Genomic DNA, 19,271 nt, shown 5'->3' on the forward strand with positions numbered 1-19,271 from the left:
TTGGGTCTGCAGAAACCAGTGTCCGTATCTTCCACATAAATACCGCAGTCTAGTCCACCTCCCAGCTAAATCAATAGCTATACGTCATCTCGTCTTGAAGCTTCGACCCCCAATCAACGCAATGCAAGTTCCCGAAAATCCAAAGGTGAGCCTCGTCATTAAAAGGTTTCATCAAATTCTAATCAGTAGCTTCTGAGATATCTGATCTGAAGTCCAAATAATCAGCCGGTGCTACAAAGCAGCTATTTCCTTTTACTCAAATTAGCATTCATCTTTCTAAGCAGCAAGCGGATTTACACACAGGCCTGCCTGGGTAATTCTTCTAACCAGGCGTACATAAAATCACAGATCAGGGAAAGCCATTTAAATAAAAAGCAGCTCCATAAAGCATCTTTATGACTATTAGTGCAATTTACTATGGGAGAAATTGACCATTTATAATTGAAAGTACTCCAAGAAGAAGAAGATGGACAATAATGGGATCATAATAATATCGGAAAATACACAATGAAAATAATGAAAATGGTTTGACATCATACACTGAGTATAAGTGTATGAAAGTTGGACGGTTGGAAAAAGAGGAAAACCCCTTATATAACTTTGTAAGCTGCGATACATTCACATCACACATAACTTGTTTTTAGGTGAAATCTCCTCGACACTTTCTCTTAATTAGGCTCCGGCTTCACTTTCACAGTTTTCACACTCGCTCTTGTCTGGTACTATTAATGTCAAATAGGTTGAAAATGGCATTTTAATGTGCGAAAGTGTTCTGAAGTGATGGGATCATGAGAGGTAAAAGGAGAGCAAGCAGTGTCAGTTTGAAAAGTTTGTAAAAAGTTAAGTTGGAGGTGGTTAATATTGAGGGTCGGATCTACTAAAGCAGTGTTTTTCAATCTTGGGGTCACCTGAAATTTCTAGCGATTGATAAAAATAAAATAAATAAAACTTACATAACTTAACTTATAGCATGTTATGTTATGTCTATTATAATTATTATACTAAGTGCATTTTGGTTTCACCTTAACATGTTTTAAAATCCTCATTCTTTCAGAGTATTTACATTAGTTAATTAAACAGTTCACAAAAACAGGACTGTGTTTGACTTTCTACCAGTGGTTTCCAACCTTTTTTGGCTCGTGACCCCATTTTAACATCAAAAATTTCTGGTGACCCCAGACATTCAAAACAGAGACTTTTTTTTTTTTTTTTTTTTGTTGTTGCTAAAATTAATTTGTTTTTCATCATGTAACAGTTTGCTATACTATGTTGCAAATAAACGTTAATTTTAGAGGACATTTTGTCATTGTAATGCATATTTTCATGGACGGAGGCAGAAAAGCCAGGTTTAGATTACTGCACAAAGTGAGAATTTTATTGTTTTATATGTACGGTCAGTCCAGCTTGTATTTACAAGGCTGACAATTAATACTGAACAAATAATAACGCAAACTATACATTATGAAAGAGCTGCAGCATCTGAAACTGACCACAATGAACATTTGACAGAAAAACAGAACCACAGTGCTTCAGTTTCAGCTTCAGCGTTTGTCATGTTTGTTATGTATCGGGATTGTTTCTCTCAACTCACCATATATTTTTTATTAGTAAGTTTTTTTTTTTCTTTTTTTTTCAATTACTAGAAATTTCAGGCGACCCCATTGGAATTCCAGGTGACCCCACATGGCGTCCCGACCCCAAGGTTAAAAAACACCGGTGTATATTTAACAGAGTTAAGGTATATAGTGTAGGATTCCACTTGCCGTTGCAGAATTTTGTTGTGTTAATTACAATTTTATTTTATAACTTCCTTGGAACAATGCCTACAAAGCTTGTTCACGGTTTTGATGAATTTAGATTTTTGAATTTTTGATGATTTTTTTTTAAATATTAAAAAATTACCTTTACTTATAATGGACTATATTTTGATGACTTATAACATGGAAATGGTTAGAAATATTAGTATAGTTACTATTGAGCATGGATAGAAAGTCATATATGGATTTTCATTTGGGTCCATGACCTTTGACCTTGGGTGACCTTGAAGGCTCAAACTCAAGGTCACCAATGTCTACATTTTAACAATCTTCTCCAAAACTACTGGATGGGTTTAATTTTTTTTTTTTTTTTTTTTTTTTTTTTATATAGCTTCCTTGGAACAGTGACTATAAAGCTTGCTCATGTTTTTGATAAATTTAGAATTTAGAATTTTTGATGCATTTTTTTAAATATTAAAAATTACCTTTACTTATAATGACCCATATTTTGATGACTCATAAGATGGAAATTGTTAGAGATATCAATATAGTAAATATTGAGCACTGATGGGAAGTCATATATGGACTTTCATTTGGGTCCATGACCTTTGACCTTCGGTGACCTTGAAGGCTCAAACTCAAGGTCACCAATGTCTACATTTCAGCAATCTTCTCCAAAACTACTGAATGGCTTTCAATTGTTTATTTATTTATTTCTTTTTTAATAGCTTCCTTGGAACAATGCCTACAAAGCTTGTTCACCATTTTGATGAATTTAGATTTTTGAATTTTTGATGATTTTTTTTAAATATTAAAAAATTACCTTTACTTATAATGGACTATATTTTGATGACTCACAACGTGGAAAGGATTAGAGATATCGATATAGTTATTATTGAGCACTGATAGGAAGTCATATATGGACTTTAATTTGGGTCCATGACCTTTGACCTTGGGTGACCTTGAAGGCTCAAACTCAAGGTCACCAATGTCTACATTTCAACAATCTTCTCCATAACTACTGGATGTTTTTTTTTTTTTTTTAATAGTTTCCTTGGAACAATGCCTACTTATAATGGACTATATTTTGATGACTTATAACATGGAAATGGTTAGAAATATTAGTATAGTTACTATTGAGCATGGATAGAAAGTCATATATGGACTTTCGTTTGGGTCCATGACCTTTGACCTTGGGTGACCTTGAAGGCTAAAACTGAATGTCACCAATGTCTAAATTTCAGCAATCTTCTCCAAAACTGCTGGATTGGGTTTCAGTTTTTATTTTTACTTTTTTTTTTTTTTTTTTTTTTTTTTAAATGTAGCTTCCTTCAGACAATGTCTACAATGTTTGTTCATGGTTTTGATAAATTTAGATTTTTGATTATGTTTTTTTTTAAATATTAAAAATTTGTCTTTGGTTTATAACATGGAAATGGTTACAGATATCAATATAGTTACGATTCAGCACTAATAGGAAGTCATATACGGACTTTCATTTAATCAGCTGATTTATCCTCCAGGAGATATAGCTCCTGCATCAACACAACATGACTCTAACATAAAGACAGAATCTGACAACCTCACATATCCAACTTCTTATTGATTCTTGATAGAACATGATCCTATTCATTTATTTTTAAATGTGTGTTTTAGTGACCCAATACTCCATTTAGACAACAGACCCGAAAAGCAGAAAAAAATATCATTGTGTATTAGTTTGGGCAGGGCATCAGACTCCACGGACAACACCATTCAGTGGAATAGTACGAAAGGAGGATCCACAGCTCTACTTCGGACAAAAATGCACATTTACTCGACATATAGAATGGAGTTGACTCTTGAGTCTGTCAGTAGTGGCTTCATTTCTGTGTGTATTAGGAGCCAGAGGGGGAAATATTTCACCAGGATCACAAACCCAACTGCATTTGAAATCAAAGCCGGGACGCCCTGCCTTCACTTGCCCTGCCACTGGAACATTTTCCCCTTATCTTAGCTGTCTTCACCACGGGCGGGCGGACGTGACTGTAAATGGCAACCCGCCCCCTGAAAATGAGTGTAATATCTGTAGCTTGGCTGAGCAACCCTGCCCTATAGCACCCGGCAAACATAGCAACTTTTCAGAGAGACATGTTTGATGCCAGGTTCTGCCTTTTTTTTTTTTTTTTTCCTCCCTGCAACTTTGGCAGTGTACACAAGCAGGTCTAGGCGAGGAAAATTAATTCTAAATTCTGGCTCTCAGCCCAACAAAGTGGCAACAACTAGTACCAGGACCACGACTTGAGCCTCTTATAAAATATAGCACATGAGCTTTGACTGTAAATGTTCAAATTTGGGCTTGTTTTTCTTCTACAACATTAATGTATTCATGTTTGTCCTCTTCCTTTGTGCATTTTTACCCTGTCCCCTGAAGGTGTTGTTTGTTAACACTGTAGCAGCAAAACTATTGGTTAAATTCACACTAAATTGGATTTATAGATTGCCAGTGACCCAGAATAGATGTGGTTACATTTTGGGAAAAGTAGGTCAAAGTTAAAATTTTTAGTTAATTTTTTAAATCTTTTTTTTTTTCTCCCATTCACTTATAATGGGCGAAATTCCAAATGTCTATTAAAAACATCCATTTTGTTTCAATTTACTTCAGATTTGGCACATATATAGAGACAATCGATATGCTGACGTCGGCACATGCATATATAATGACATTAGCTGGATTGATGTCAAAATGATGCAAGGGGCGGGGTTTATTATGACTTATTACACTGAATAAATGACTTATTACACTGAATGTAGTATAATTTATGTTTAAGTATTTATCTGCTGCAACTTAAGGTGTGGACTTGGACTAAGGATGTGAATAGGAGAAGCAGAAATAAGCCTCCAGCTTCAGCTTCTTCCTTTTTCAGTTACAAAATGTATTAATTTTATGTTTGTTTTTTTTTAATATGTAGGTGTTTTTGTTTTGTTGTTGTTGTTGTTGTTTTTTTAATATGTATGTGTTTTGTATTTAACTGAAATAAACATTCATTTATTCATTCATTCATTCATTCATATTATACCTGGCACCACTTGTTCTAATCTTGTTTTTAACTTTATTACATCTTAAATTATCTTGCATTTACACTTCAGAATTCCCCTTCTTTTTGTTCTCCTCTCAAAACAGTTCATAACCTTTTCTTTTTATTTTGTACATATTCCATGAAAATAGTCAGGTTGTTATTATATATAAAAAAAAAAAAAAGATATGAAAGCCAGAATTTTACATGATTTTCAGCTAATCTTTCGCTCAGCCTGTTTGAATGAATAATTTGCTTACTCTCTTCTTTGTGTCTCCTCTGCCCACTTTCATCTTTTTACATTTTGAAGGCCTACTTACAACCTGATCACAATCCATAATTGAAACATATGACTGTCTCCAAAGATTTTGTTCAGGCGCTTTTCAAAACCAAGGTTATGAAATACTTAGCCATAGAGTAAGAGTACGTAAGAACAGTAAATATTCACATCAATAGAGAGAATACAGCAGAAACAAAATCATAACAGCTTTTTACTTATGTCTAGTCCAAAAACCTTGAATATTTTTTTCAGAATGTACAAGATGTTATCTAACGTCATCTACCTTTGGTGATTTGTACATCTGAAATTCTCTTTTTTTCTGTAGTGTAGAGTATATACAATCTGTAATGTCATCAGTTCTTGTGGTTTTTAATCATTAAATATGGACCTGATCATTCCTCATGATACTTCAGGGACTGGGCAGCTACTCCTGTCTAATTAATTTTGACTTTTTAAAAAAAAATCCTTTTAGACTTGAACTCATCATCTCCCAATCTCAGTTTGAGAATGTGATATGCGGCGTTCCACAAGGCTCGGTCTTGGGACCAAAATTATTTACACTTTCTATAAATGACATTGTTTCCTTATCAAACATGCTGAAATGTATTATGTTTGCTGATGATACAAATGTATTTTGTACTGGAAAACATATATTTGAGTTATTACAAGAAACATAAAACAAATTGGTATTGATAAAGAAATGGTTTGATTGTAATAAGTTATCTTTAAATGAAAATAAAACAAGGTTTAGGATTTTTTGTTTTGTTTTGTTTTTTTCCAGGTAATAGAAATGTTGAAAATGCAAAACTATATTTAAATGGTGTGGAAATACAAAGAGTTTATGAAGCTATTTTTTTTTTTTTTTTCATAGATAGCAAACTATGTTGTAAACCCCACATTGAAGATATTAACAGTAAAATGTCAAAAAATCTATAGGCAAATTGTATAAAACAAAGGACTTACTGAACCAAAAAAGCCTAAACATGGCATATTTTTCTTTGGTTATGTCTTACTTAACATATTATGCAGAAATATGGGGAATGCAGGAAAAACTCTTATAGATACATGAGTAAAATTACAAAAAAGAGCTTAGAATAATTACTAAAGTATGATATTTTGAAACAACTAATAATTGATTTATTCAACTTAAAACCTTAAAATTGCAGAATATTGTATATATCAAAGTAGCTGAGATTATTTAAAGTAAAAGTTGTTCACATTTAATTTAAAGGAGTCATATTTTGCTAAATCCACTTTTATTAGTCTTTGGTTCATTTATTTGTGTATTTGGACCCTAATAGTTCCAAAAGTTTGAATCTGAACCCTCCAGGTGCTGCAAAGCTATCTTTATATTCATTCTGGTAAAAATAAATGGAATTTCTACAACCTGTTTTCCTTTTTGTGGCTTTTTACCCCTCTGTTCGTCCATCCATCTGCCCAAACAGTACTTTATTTTACCAGGTAAAATCAATTGAGAACAGCCTCTCATTTACAATAATGATCTGGCAAGAGGCCCCGACAGACAAAAACAAAGACAAAATAAAACAAACAAACAAAAAAAAATCAGATAAAAGGAAACAGTACAGATGAATCCAAGACTCACAACTAATGGTAAAAAGACGAAGTTAAAAACAACAAAAATAACTTCTAGAGTGTATGGGGAGAGAGCATTGCATTATCTGAAGAATGCATTGATATATCTGCACCAAATTTATACATATATATATATTACTTTTTCAAGGTCAAATGGCCTTGTGCAGTTATAATATCTGAGTACTTTCAAATATAAATATGTATGTAATAAGTTTTACACAATGACAATCTAATCTAAGCTATAGGACAGTAACTTTCAACAAAATCTTACACTATATTAAAAATGCATAGCATGTTATGTTATGTTTATTATAATTATTGTACTGAGTGCATGCATGAATTATGAGAACCTCAATCAACATTTATTTCCTGAGTGTTTTTATTCTTCTTTAGGCATGAAAAAAAAAAAAAAAAAAAAGCAACTGAAAATTTTCTTATGAACCTATTTTTCACGGAGTTCCAAAAATGTCCGCTTGATCCCATGCGTTTAATTTTTGAAGCAAAAAAAAAAACAAAACATGGATTTACTGATATATCGTGTGAAAACTATGAAATAAAAACATTTTTAATGCAGCAAATCTGCTGTTTTGTCACATTTTAACATACTCAAATGCTAGTCATTACTCACTTCATGGAAATGAAATGCAAAAAACCCCAACTTTTTTGTTTAAAAAAAAAAAAACAAAAAAAAAAAAAAAACCAGTTAATTGCAGTTTAGTATGGAAGCATGTTGCATTCACACAAAAAATTAAATTCAGCTCTGTTTTTCTGAATTAACGAGACAATTATCTCGTAATTACGTGAAAAAATAAGTTTAAAAAAAATTGGCGCTGTTTTTATGAATTTACGAGATACTCTTTAGCTTTCCACCTGGACTTTCCACCTGGACCTGATGGAAAGCTGTCCGGAGGTGGGGGGGTGAACCGGGACACCAAGACGCATATTTTCTTTAATGCTGGCGAATGTCATTTTATTTGACTTCATTAACGCCAACTCCCATCACCGCGGTCATGCACTCCAGGAAGCCGGGCTACAGGCTCCGAGCGCCGGTGTGCTTGAAGGGCTTGATCCGTGCACGAAGCTGGGCTTGGAGGTCGGAACACAGCTTGGTTCTGATTTCTGTAAACGAAACTAGTTCCATGATCCGTAATCGGAACCGGTTACGAGAACGGAAACAACTCGACGCTCCCCCGAGAGGCTTTCAGCAGCACAGATAGAAGGAGCTCCTGCCTGGACCAGGGACTGTCCCACTGACAGAGAAAAAGAGCCCAGTTTAATTTTTTCCAGAAAACAGTATCTCGTAAACTCAGAGAAACAGAGCAAATTTTTTTTTTTTTTTTCAGAAAACAGTATCTCGTAAACTCAGAGAAACAGAGCAATTTTTTTTTTTTTTCAGAAAACAGTATCTCGTAAACTCAGAGAAACAGAGCAATTTTTTTTTTTTTTTCAGAAAACAGTATCGCGTAAACTCAGAAAAACAGAGAAATTTTTTTTTTTTTTTCCAGAAAACAGTATCTCGTAAACTCAGAAAAACAGAGAAATTTTTATTTTTTTTTTTCAGAAAAAAGTATCTCGTAAACTCAGAAAAACAGAGCAATTTTTAATTTTTTTTTTTTCAGAAAACAGTATCTCGTAAACTCAGAAAAAAAGAGCAATTTTTTTTCAGAAAATAGTATCTCGTAAACTCAGAAAAACAGAGCAATTTTTTTTTTTTTTCAGAAAACAGTATCTTTTTAACTCAGAAAAACAGAGCAGATTTATTTATTTTTTTCAGAAAACAGTATCTCATAAACTCAGAAAAACAGAGCATTTTTTTTTTTTTTCAGAAAACAGTATCTCGTAAACTCAGAAAAACAGAGCAATTTTTTTTTCAGAAAACAGTATCTCTTAACTATGAAAAACAGAGCAGATTTTTTTTTTTTTTTTTTTTTCCAGAAAACAGTATCTCATAAACTCAGAAAAACAGCATTTTTTTATTTTTTATTTTTCAGAAAACAGTATCTCGTAAACTCGGAAAAACAGAGCAAATTTATTATTTTTTTTCAGAAAACAGTATCTCGTAAACTCAGAAAAACAGAGCAAATTTTTTTTTTTTTTTTTTTTTTCCAGAAAACAGTATCTCATAAACTCAGAAAAACAGCATTTTTTTATTTTTTATTTTTCAGAAAACAGTATCTCGTAAACTCGGAAAAACAGAGCAAATTTATTATTTTTTTTCAGAAAACAGTATCTCGTAAACTCAGAAAAACTGAGCAAATGTATTTTTTTTTTCAGAAAACAGTATCTCTTAACTCAGAAAAACCGAGCAGATTTTTTTTTTTTTTTCAGAAAACAGTATCTCGTAAACTCAGAAAAACAGAGCTTTTTTTTTTTTTTTTTTCAGAAAACAGTATCTCTTAACTCAGAAAAACAGAGCAAAATGTTTTTTTTCAGGAAACAGTATCTCGTAAATTCAGAAAAACAAAGCCAAATTTAATGTTTTTCAGAAAACAGTCTCTCATTAATTCAGAAAAACAGCGCTGATTTTTTTAAACTTATTTTTTCTTTTAATTACGAGATAATTATCTCGTTAATTCAGAAAAACAGAGCCGAATTTAATTTTTTGTGTGAATGCAACACGCTTCCGTAGTTTAGCAACAATAACAAACAATTTTTTATTTTTATTTTTTTAGTTTAGTTCAAATATGCAACAAGACAAAGTATTCTTACTTAGTCTTTAGAAATAAAACAAGTAGTATGAGGTCATGGAAGAAAACACAAAAAAAAAAAAAAAAAACTTACACATATACATGACTTCATTTGCACATTTGAAAAGCCATGAGAGGAAGTATAATATAATTCCCACCTTTTCAGTACTCAAACATGTTACTGCAGATCTGGTTTAACTAGAATTACATACAATATGAATTACAGTGGATGGGATGATGCATAAGCGTCCACTGTGTCGACTGATATGGAACTAAAACAATAAAATCCATAAACATACAAGAGAAGAGCTTTGAATAACTGTCCATTGAAAGGGTTAATGTATAACCAGAAACCAAAATAAACCATTCATTCATATTCACCAAGACACAGCAGTCACTACCCCTTACATTCCAACTATCTAATGCAGCAGTTTGTTTATTAAAAGTTAATCCATACATATTATCTGAAGGTTTACAGATTTGACACAGTGCAATAAAGGTACTATATAATGTCGGCGTCAGTGTCCCCAATGACGTCTAAATCTATAACCTCTGTATCCTCGCTGCTGTGTTACCTATTGAAAAAAATCATGTCGCTCTTTTATTGTTTGGGTCCCTCGAGCATGTATGAATCCCCAACAGAGATTAACTGGCAAACATCCTAAACACAAATCCATTTTAAATTGCTCAAGCGCAGGTGGACAGATGTAGTCACATCCATTCAATAATGTTACAGTTTCCACTGTGCCCTGCTTCAGCTTGACTTTTTTCTTTTTTTTTTTGAGGGGGATGAGGCACAGTTTGTGCTTCTTGAGCTATTACGTAACATCGCAAGTTTCGAATTAGGTAATGGGTGTCCTAGTATCGCTTGCAAGTGCACAGATGGACAGAGTTCATTATGACTCCGGCCTGTTTTTTTTTTTTTTTTTTTTAGCTTTAGGATTCTGTGAAGACACACTACATGAGCTGATTACACAACGCTTAATATTATCGTATTCCGTCAGCTTTTGTTGACGTTTATCTTTCCGAACATATTAAGGCAGGGGTGTCAAAGTCATTTTAGTTCAGGGGCCATATTCAGCTAAGTTTGATCTGCACCAGAAAAATAATAACAACAAATAATAACCTATAAATAATGACAACTCCAAATTTTTGTCTTTGTTTTGTTGTACAAAAAAAACCCAAAACATTAAATTATGAGAATACTTACTTTTATAAACTATCCACACACACAAAAAAAGAAAAAACTGAAATTTAAATTAAAAAATGCAAGAAAATTTAGTGCAATTTCACAATATTATTCCTCAACTTATAATTTGTCCATGTGCATTGTGGATCGGATCTACAAAGACACTAAACACTGAAAAACAGGCAGAAAAATTGTTAAAATTGTGCTGAATTTTCTTTAGACATTTCAGGTTGTTCATATTTGTTCAGGTTATTCACATTTTATTGTTACAGGGGAGTTTGTAAATGTATATGTTTTCATAATTTAATGTTATTTTTTGCAGTAAAAGAGAGAAAAAAAAAAGTTAAGTCAAGATTTTTTTTGTTTAATTCAAAAAGTTTTTACTTAATTGACTTTTTTTTTTTTTTTTTGCTTAATTCAAGATTTTTTTTTTTTTTTCTAACTTAATTGAAGTTTATTTTGGCTTAATTAAAGATTTTTTGCGAAATTTGAGATTTTTTTTTGGGTTAATTGAAGATTTTTTTTTTTTTTTTGCTTAATTGAAGATTTTTTTTAACTTAATTGAAGATTTATTTTTTTTTTGGCTTAATTGAAGTCCTTTTTTTTTTTTTTTTTTTTTTTTTTTTTTTTTTACTTAATTTAGGATTGTTTTGTTTTGGCTTAATTAAAGATATTTTTGCTGAATTTGAGGTTTTTTTGGCTTAATTGAAGATTTTTTTTTTTTTTTTTGGCTTAACTGAAGATTTTTTTTTTTTTTTTTTTGCTTAATTGAAGAATTTTTTTGACTTAATTTAGGTTTTTTTGGCTTAATTAAATATTTTTTTTGCTAAATTTGAGATTTGTTTTGCTTAATTGAAGATTTTCTGTCTTTTTTTTTTGCTTAATTGAAGATTTTTTTTTTACTTAATTGAAGATTTTTTTTTTTTTTGGGCTTAATTCAAGATTTTTTCCTTAATTCAAGCTAAAATTTTTTTTTATTTTTTTTTTAATTTCAATTCAAGACTGTGGAATATTTGCACTTGGCAAAAACATCCCAGGGGCCGAACTCAACCCTTTGGCGGGCCGCATTAGGCCCCCGGGCCGCATGTTTGTCACCCCTGTATTAAGGGAACTGAGCCACATACTTCTTGATCTTTGATACACTACAGAGAAGGGAACATTTGAAAACAGCTGTGAAATTCCACTGAGGAAATATTTGAACTGAAATTAGATTTGCTTAACGTTGCCTGTGCTGTCTGGTGTTGCAAGTGCACTTCAAAGGTGTGCAATTCACTATTCGTTCATTCCAAACCGTCCGTTTGTGTTGCATTTTATGATTTTCTTTTATCTTTCCCAGTCCATTTTTATCAATTCCTTATATGTTGCCTGTAATTTAATTACAGACATGCCTGTTTGGCTACTGAGACGCTCTGGTGAACCAGTAGGAGGTTAAACACCCCACTTAAGGGTTTGGAAGTACTGGGAGAGGTTTGGGAGGAATGCCTTGCCAATTTGATTCCCCACTGAGATTTCCATGAGTGTTTCATTGATCTGTGACTGTTAAATTCCAGCTACTACAACACAGACTATTGCTTATGCATGGGAAGTCATGTGGGTCTATGCCAGGGGTGTCAAACATGCGGCCCGGGGGCCAAATGTGGCCCGCCAAAGGGTCCAGTTCTGCCCCTGGGATGTTTTTTCCAAGTGCAAAAATTCTGCAGTCTTGAATTGAATTAAGCAAAAAAAAAAAAAAAAAAAAAAAAAAATTAGCTTGAATTAAGGAAAAAAATCTGGAATTAAGCCAAAAAAACTTCAATTAAGTAGAAAAAAATCTTCAATTAAGCAAAAAAAAAAAAAAAAATGAAATTAGCAGAAAAATCTTGAATTAAACCAAAAAAAAAAATCTTCAATTAAGTAAAAAAAAAAAAAAAAAAAAAATCTTGAATTAAGCCAAAAAAAAAAAAAAAAAAATCTTCAATTAAGTAAAAAAATCTTGAATTAAGACAAAAAATAAATAAATAAATAAATCTTCAATTAAGTAAACAAAATCTTGAATTAAGCCAAAAAAAAAATCTTCAATTAAGTAAAAAAAAAAAAATTCAATTAAGCCAAAAAATCTCCAATTTAGCAAAAAATCTTGAATTACACCAAAAAAAATCTTCAACTAAGTAAAAAAAAGTCTTGAATTAAGCAAACAAAATCTAGAATTAACAACTTCATTTTTTTGTTTTGTTGTAGTGCAAAAAATAACATTAAATTATGAAAATATTTACATTTACAAACTCCTGTAACACTAAAATGTGAATAACCTGAACAAATATGAACCTGAAATGTCTAAAGAAAATTCACCACAATTTGAACTATTTTCTTCCGGTTCCTCAGTGTTTAGTGTCTTTGTAGATCTGATCCATAATGCACATGTAGAAATGATAAGTTGAGGAATAATATTGTTAAAATTTCACTAAATTTTCTTACGTTTTTTTTAATTTAAATTTCTGTTTTTTCAGGGTTTTTTTTTTTTTTTTTTTTTTTTTTTCCTTCTTTTTTTGTGGATAGTTTAAAAAAGTCAGTATTTTCATAATTTAATGTTTTGTTTTTGTTTTTTTACACTAAAACATAGACAAGAATTTGGAGTTGTCATTATTTATAGGTTATTATGTTATTATTTTTCTGGTCTATGCGGTGTTATTCAACTTACTTCCAAACTTTAATATATTACAGATTACTTGTTACTGTTATTTAAAAGTAATTTCTCCCCTTATAATACTACTGTCTCAGAATTGTAATCACTTCTGTATTACTTTTGAGTTACATACAGACTTTAGTCATAAATGACATGCAAGAGATAGGAAAGCCTTGGGACTAGGGATGGGAATCGATAAGAATTTAACGGTTCCAGTTCCATTATCGATTTTGCTTATGGAGTCGATTCCTTTTTTGATTCCCTTATCGATTCTCATTGGGTGAGGGAATAAAAGAGTACAAACAGGTGCGTTTGCATTAACTGTCTTTTATATTTCCATCTCTGCACAGAAAATATAACATATACAGTATGTACACATAATAATAACAGATGACGGCGGTCCCGGTTTGGGGGGGGGGGCAGTGAAAGTGAAACTTAAGACACTTCTGCTGCATGTCCACCACGTGGAACCAGTTCGACTCGGCTCGAATCATCTCCCGTTGTTGTGCACCTCATTTCCTTTCCCCTACTTTCGGAAACTTGTATTTGAGGGGGTACGATGTTTGTTGCCAGCACCGGAACCAGATGTGGGCCCAGCGTTCACTCTGCCGCTACATTCACAAAAGTCGCTAAGTAGCGTATCAAATACGTGACATTCCTGTGAATGAATCACATGCTGTGGACAAATGTTTGGGCATATTGGAGGGATTCCACCCTTTTGAAGACATGGAAGCTTTGACAGTGTTCCAAATAAGTGGACCTGGCTTTGACTTTTTAGACCGTTTCTGCCTCAACGCCATGTTGGCTACATTCTGACCAAAACAATGCAGCGTCCGCGTGACGTCATCGCACATGCGCAATGAAGGCGGAATCGATAAGCAGAATCATTAAGGAGGCAGGCAAACAATTCCAAGGAATTGAGCTACTGGGATCCAGTTCTCTAAGGGTGTATTCACACCTGCCTTGTTTGGTCCGTTTAAAACGGACCAGAGTTCGTTTGCTCCCTTGGTTCGGACCTTTTGGGCTGGTGTGAATAAAAACCACCAAACTCTGTTCCGGACCGAACAAGCGAACCGAGACCCAGTTGAAGAGGTGGTCTCGGTGCGGTTCCATACGAACTCTGGCGCGGTTCGTTTGAGGTGTGAAAGCAGACCGGACCAGATCCGACACATTTGGGTTTTTTGTACCTAACGAGCTCCCATCGTGCGTCGAGCATTATGGACAACAGAGTTTTACCACAGAAGCGCTCAGAGTGAGGATAGGCTACGGAGCTGAAAATGAGCCCTGGTCAAATTTGGAGCTCGAAGGGACACGCTGCCTTTTAGACATCTGGGCAGATGTGCATATAACACAGCTGCTAGAAGGGACACATAAAAACTCCGACGTTTTCAGCTTGTTCAGCGAGAGAATGATTAGGATGACGGTTAGATCTGTCTGTTGTGCTTGAAATAAAAATAAACAACTTCATCACCCCCAGCAAACTTTACCTGCGTTAAGGAATTCTGTTCCTGGCTAAAGTGAACTGTGATATAGGATAGATACGCATAGGTAAGCAGTACGGAGCACTAATGCTTTTGGAGAACAGTCTTTTCATAAACTAGCAGAATTCACACTTCATACCTGTTACGTCTGTGTGAATCAGACCAACAGTCACAACATGATGTGCACACATGAGCGCTGTCCTCCGTAGCCGTCTTGCCCTGTGTCTTCGTCATTGAGAAATGAATTCTACAATACTGTAAACCTGACGTTGCATCAAACGCTCTTGTTGCTCAAACACTTGTGCAAACGTCTGCATCTGTAAAAACCGCTATGACAATAACAAAAACAGCACGCAAAATGTCCATGATTCTGTCCTTTCACTTTGGACTGAGCGCTTTAATGGACTCTGCTCATTTCTGTCCAATGGATGAACGACCTCAGCACACGTGGTTTTGTTTACAGATTTTGGTCCACTTACAAAAATGTACAGTGTGAATACGAACCGCACCAAATTAAAAAAAAAAAAAAAAAAAATTGGTCCGGACCAAAGCAAGTGAACTATCGGATTTTCCCCTAAGAGAACCGGTTCTCGATTCCCATCCGTACTTGGGACACTTAAATTTGCGCCCATGAAGTACATGTGGACGATAGCTCAGTAAGTAACGCTACGGTCTACGATGTTCGGATCCCAGCAGTAACATGTACATTTTTTTTTTTCAACAAACAGGTGGCAGGGCGGCAAGGACGCCTGTAGATAAATCTACAATTGATAAAGAATTCTAACTAGTCATGGAAACGTTAGCTTACCTTGTCATTGCTGATCACACGGATCATGCTAACTAGCTTCTATAAAGCAGGGTTAGGGTTAGTACTGAGCATACGTCCATGTGGACAATGTACTGTCTTCTATCATCTTCACCCATTGGCTGAACACCAACAGGAAACAGAACTTTACAGATGGATTTCTGATTCTTCATGGTTCCTGCAGGGTCTTAAAAAGTCCTAAAAGTCTTGAATTTGATATGGTAAATATTAAGTTATGTTGCCATACACTTGTTTGCTGTATTGTGCTTAAATATCTGCAAAGAAAGTAATGTTAGTCAACTCAGTTCCATCCGTTCCAACCCGACAATTTATATTGAAATTAGGAACAATTATCGCTAACGTTGCAGCCTCCTCTGAGAAAGAACTCGGAACAGTGGGAATCAAGGCGATGGAGTAAATAAATATAATTTTCTAAATTCTAGGAGTCACAAAGTTTTTTGCTAGAATGACTGTGAAAGAAACTGTTAAATGGGCATTAAACTTTGCTCTAAGTAGTCTTAAAAATGTCTTAAAAAGTCTTAAATTAAACTTATAGAAACTTCTAGGAACCCTGTTCCTTAAAGCTGCGTATGACTTTCATCATTAGTTCATTCATTCATTCATTTGTTATCTGAACCTGCTTTATCCTCACTAGGGTCATGGGGGTCGCTGGAACCTAACCCAGCTACTTACGGGCGATGGAGGGGTACACCCTGGACATGTCACCAGTTCTTCAAATTTGTAAAACCTGAGTGTTCATTATCACTAATCCATTAGTCTTTCTGCACTTACACACCTGAATCACTTATCTCACGGTGAACAACTTCGAAGTGTATGCCATCACATACATACCAAACCGAAACCAAACCGTCACTCGGGCCTTTTCGGAATTCCACGCAGCCGCAGCAGCAAGAAACTATGAAGCCGTTTCTGTGTTTGTTGCTGCCGTGGCTACGTAGAATTCCCATTCCCACTATGCACTTCGCAACAAAATTTCCGAAAACGTCCAAAGTTGTTCACAGCGAGGGAAGTGATTCAGGTGCGTTAGCATGGAAAGACTAATGGATTAGTGATAAGGTGGCTATCGCTTGGGTTTTCCAAATGTGAAGAAAAATTGGTGATGAAAGTCGTACACAGTTTTAAGGTCTTGCTGTTTTTGTTTTGTTTTTTTTCATTTGAGTAATTAAATTATGCCCTGCGATGAACTGGCGAAATGTCCAGGGTGTACCCCGCCTTCGCCCCTATGTAGCTGGGATAGGTTCCAAGCAACCCCCGTGACCCTAATGAGGATAAAGCGGGTTCAGATAATGAATGAATGAATAATTAAATTATGCGCAAAATGTTTGTTGTAACGCAAGTTCTATTGCACATGTAAAGAGTAAAATATTACTGAAAACTGATTAGTAATGCCTTACACTACTGCATTACTTTTGTAATGCATTACTCCCAACACTGGGTCTACGTAATGAGACCTGATGCATATCCAACAGAGGTTTAAAAAATAAATAAATAAAATAATAGTAATAAAGAAGTTGGACTCCTCAACTATTTATGAGAAAAGTCTCAAATATGTTGATGGTGGAACGCAGACAACATACAGTCGACCCTTATCAGGAAAAGCACAGCAGTTATTCCGTCTTATTCACAGTTTGACAAACATTTGGCTTAACCCGCAGTCAATATGCAATTACCCATGGCCAAGTGCTTACAATAGTCCAAAGCTACACAGAATTGAATTTGATAGTGATTAATTATTCATGTAAGCCATGCAATATTTATATCCTGATAAGGATAAATAATTTAAGCCAAGATGATCAATTATGTATAGATTTGGCATAACTAAATGCAATGTTTCTATAGCCTTTATCCACATGGAGCCCAGAGGAAACTACAATAATTAAGAGACAGAGAGGATTTTGTTTGTGTCAAGGTTTTAAATGTCAATCAGTGAGCATTCAGTCGATGGCAACTCATCTAACTCTATAGATTCGAGCCGTTTAATCTATGCAAACTCGGAGTCCTGTGCTTGCTCTCGGCATAGATTTTGCAGCTGTATCCATTCTCGGAGTACCTCGTAGTGTGTGCGCTGCATGCCGCTGCAATTTAGAAGTTCATTATTCCTCTATCACTGAGATTAATTATGCAGAAAATTCTAATTTTCTTCACTTCAACCATCAGAAAGCGTGAGGTGTGATGTGCCAAAGCGATGATGGAAAGACATCGGGTTTGTTTTCCACACCAGCACAAATGTTTTACACATGCATTTATATCCAGGACAACTGCACTGCCAGTCAGTGAGTTTGGGAGTTTGAGCAGGAAAATGTTGGACTTAAATTCAACCTTTGATGTAAGAAGAAGATCAGTAATTGGAAAAAAAAAACAAAAACTTGATTGTCTGTTTTTCTAATAATACAACAGTGCAAAATGTCATTGAGAAGCTTAAGTCTTTGCAAGGTCATTGTACATGTGTAAATGTACTCAATTTATAGCATAACGCTGTTATATTTTTTAGTGTTTGTCAGTGGTGGCTCGTCAATATGGTCATGTGTTTCACATAAGGAAGAAGACGATAGGAATCATCTGAAATAATTTTACAAAAACATTTATATTTAACCCTTTCATGCACGAATTATGAGAACCTTAATCAAAAATTTTTCCTGACTTTTTATTCCTCTTTGGGCATGAAAAAAACAATGCGATTGAAAATTTTCTTCTGAAAAATAAATAAATAAAAATAATTTTTGAAAAATAAAAAAAAAATATATATATATATATATAAAAATAAATAATAATGAAAAAAAAAAAAATCTTATGAACCAATTTTTCCTGAAGTTGCAAAAATGTCCCCTCAGCTGGACACCACACGTTTAATTTTTGACGCACAGAAACATGTATTTACTGATAAATTGTGTGAAAACTATGGGGAGGGCTTGTGATTCTGGGGGTTTATGCTCAGGAGAGATCTACATAATGTTACCAATTCATGTCAGAAAATATATGTAGTGTCTTAAAACTTTAATAAAGATATGTGTAAAAAAAAAAAAAAAAAAAAAAAAAAAAAAAATCCATGAATATACAGGAGAACAGCTGTAGAATAACTGTCCACTGTAGTGACCAGTGTGCATGAAAGGGTTAACCTTGTGAACCCTGAACCATTAAATCATTGACTGAAAATTTCAGTTCTTTGAAACTGGAGCCTTTATTGGTGCGTTTCAATTTTGTATCATATTTGATACATCGGGTCTCAATGCTCTAATATTATTATATACATTAAATACTCTTAATATTATTATTACATTTTATTTCTTCTGTTTATTACAGCATTTTATATTTTGCAACTTTTCCAAAGTTACCATCAAATACCACAGCTACTGAATGTCTTTATCTGAACACTTTAACAGCTGAAATATCGTTAAAGGTGACATATTTCAGTTTAGACTACAGTAATATTAGTCGACAATGATTTTGCTAGTGTGATAATAATCCCAAATCTAGAATTGGAATTTCTCCAGCATTTCAGGACTTTGAGTTTTACACAAGTAAAGTTATTGACGTTGGTAGCATATCATACCAGTGTTTTAATGAATTAATTTTATTTCATCTTTATTGGTTGTCACAAAACATACATACGTACAGATATTCTATGAAATACAAGGCAAGTGTAAAATGATGAACTTAATGAGATTGTTAACCCTATACAGCCTGAACCATTAGATCATTGACAGAAAATTCAATTTCTCTGAAACTGGAGCCTTTATTGG

The sequence above is a fragment of the Sphaeramia orbicularis genome, chromosome 2, assembly GCF_902148855.1.
Source record: "Sphaeramia orbicularis chromosome 2, fSphaOr1.1, whole genome shotgun sequence".
Lineage (NCBI taxonomy): Eukaryota > Metazoa > Chordata > Actinopteri > Kurtiformes > Apogonidae > Sphaeramia > Sphaeramia orbicularis.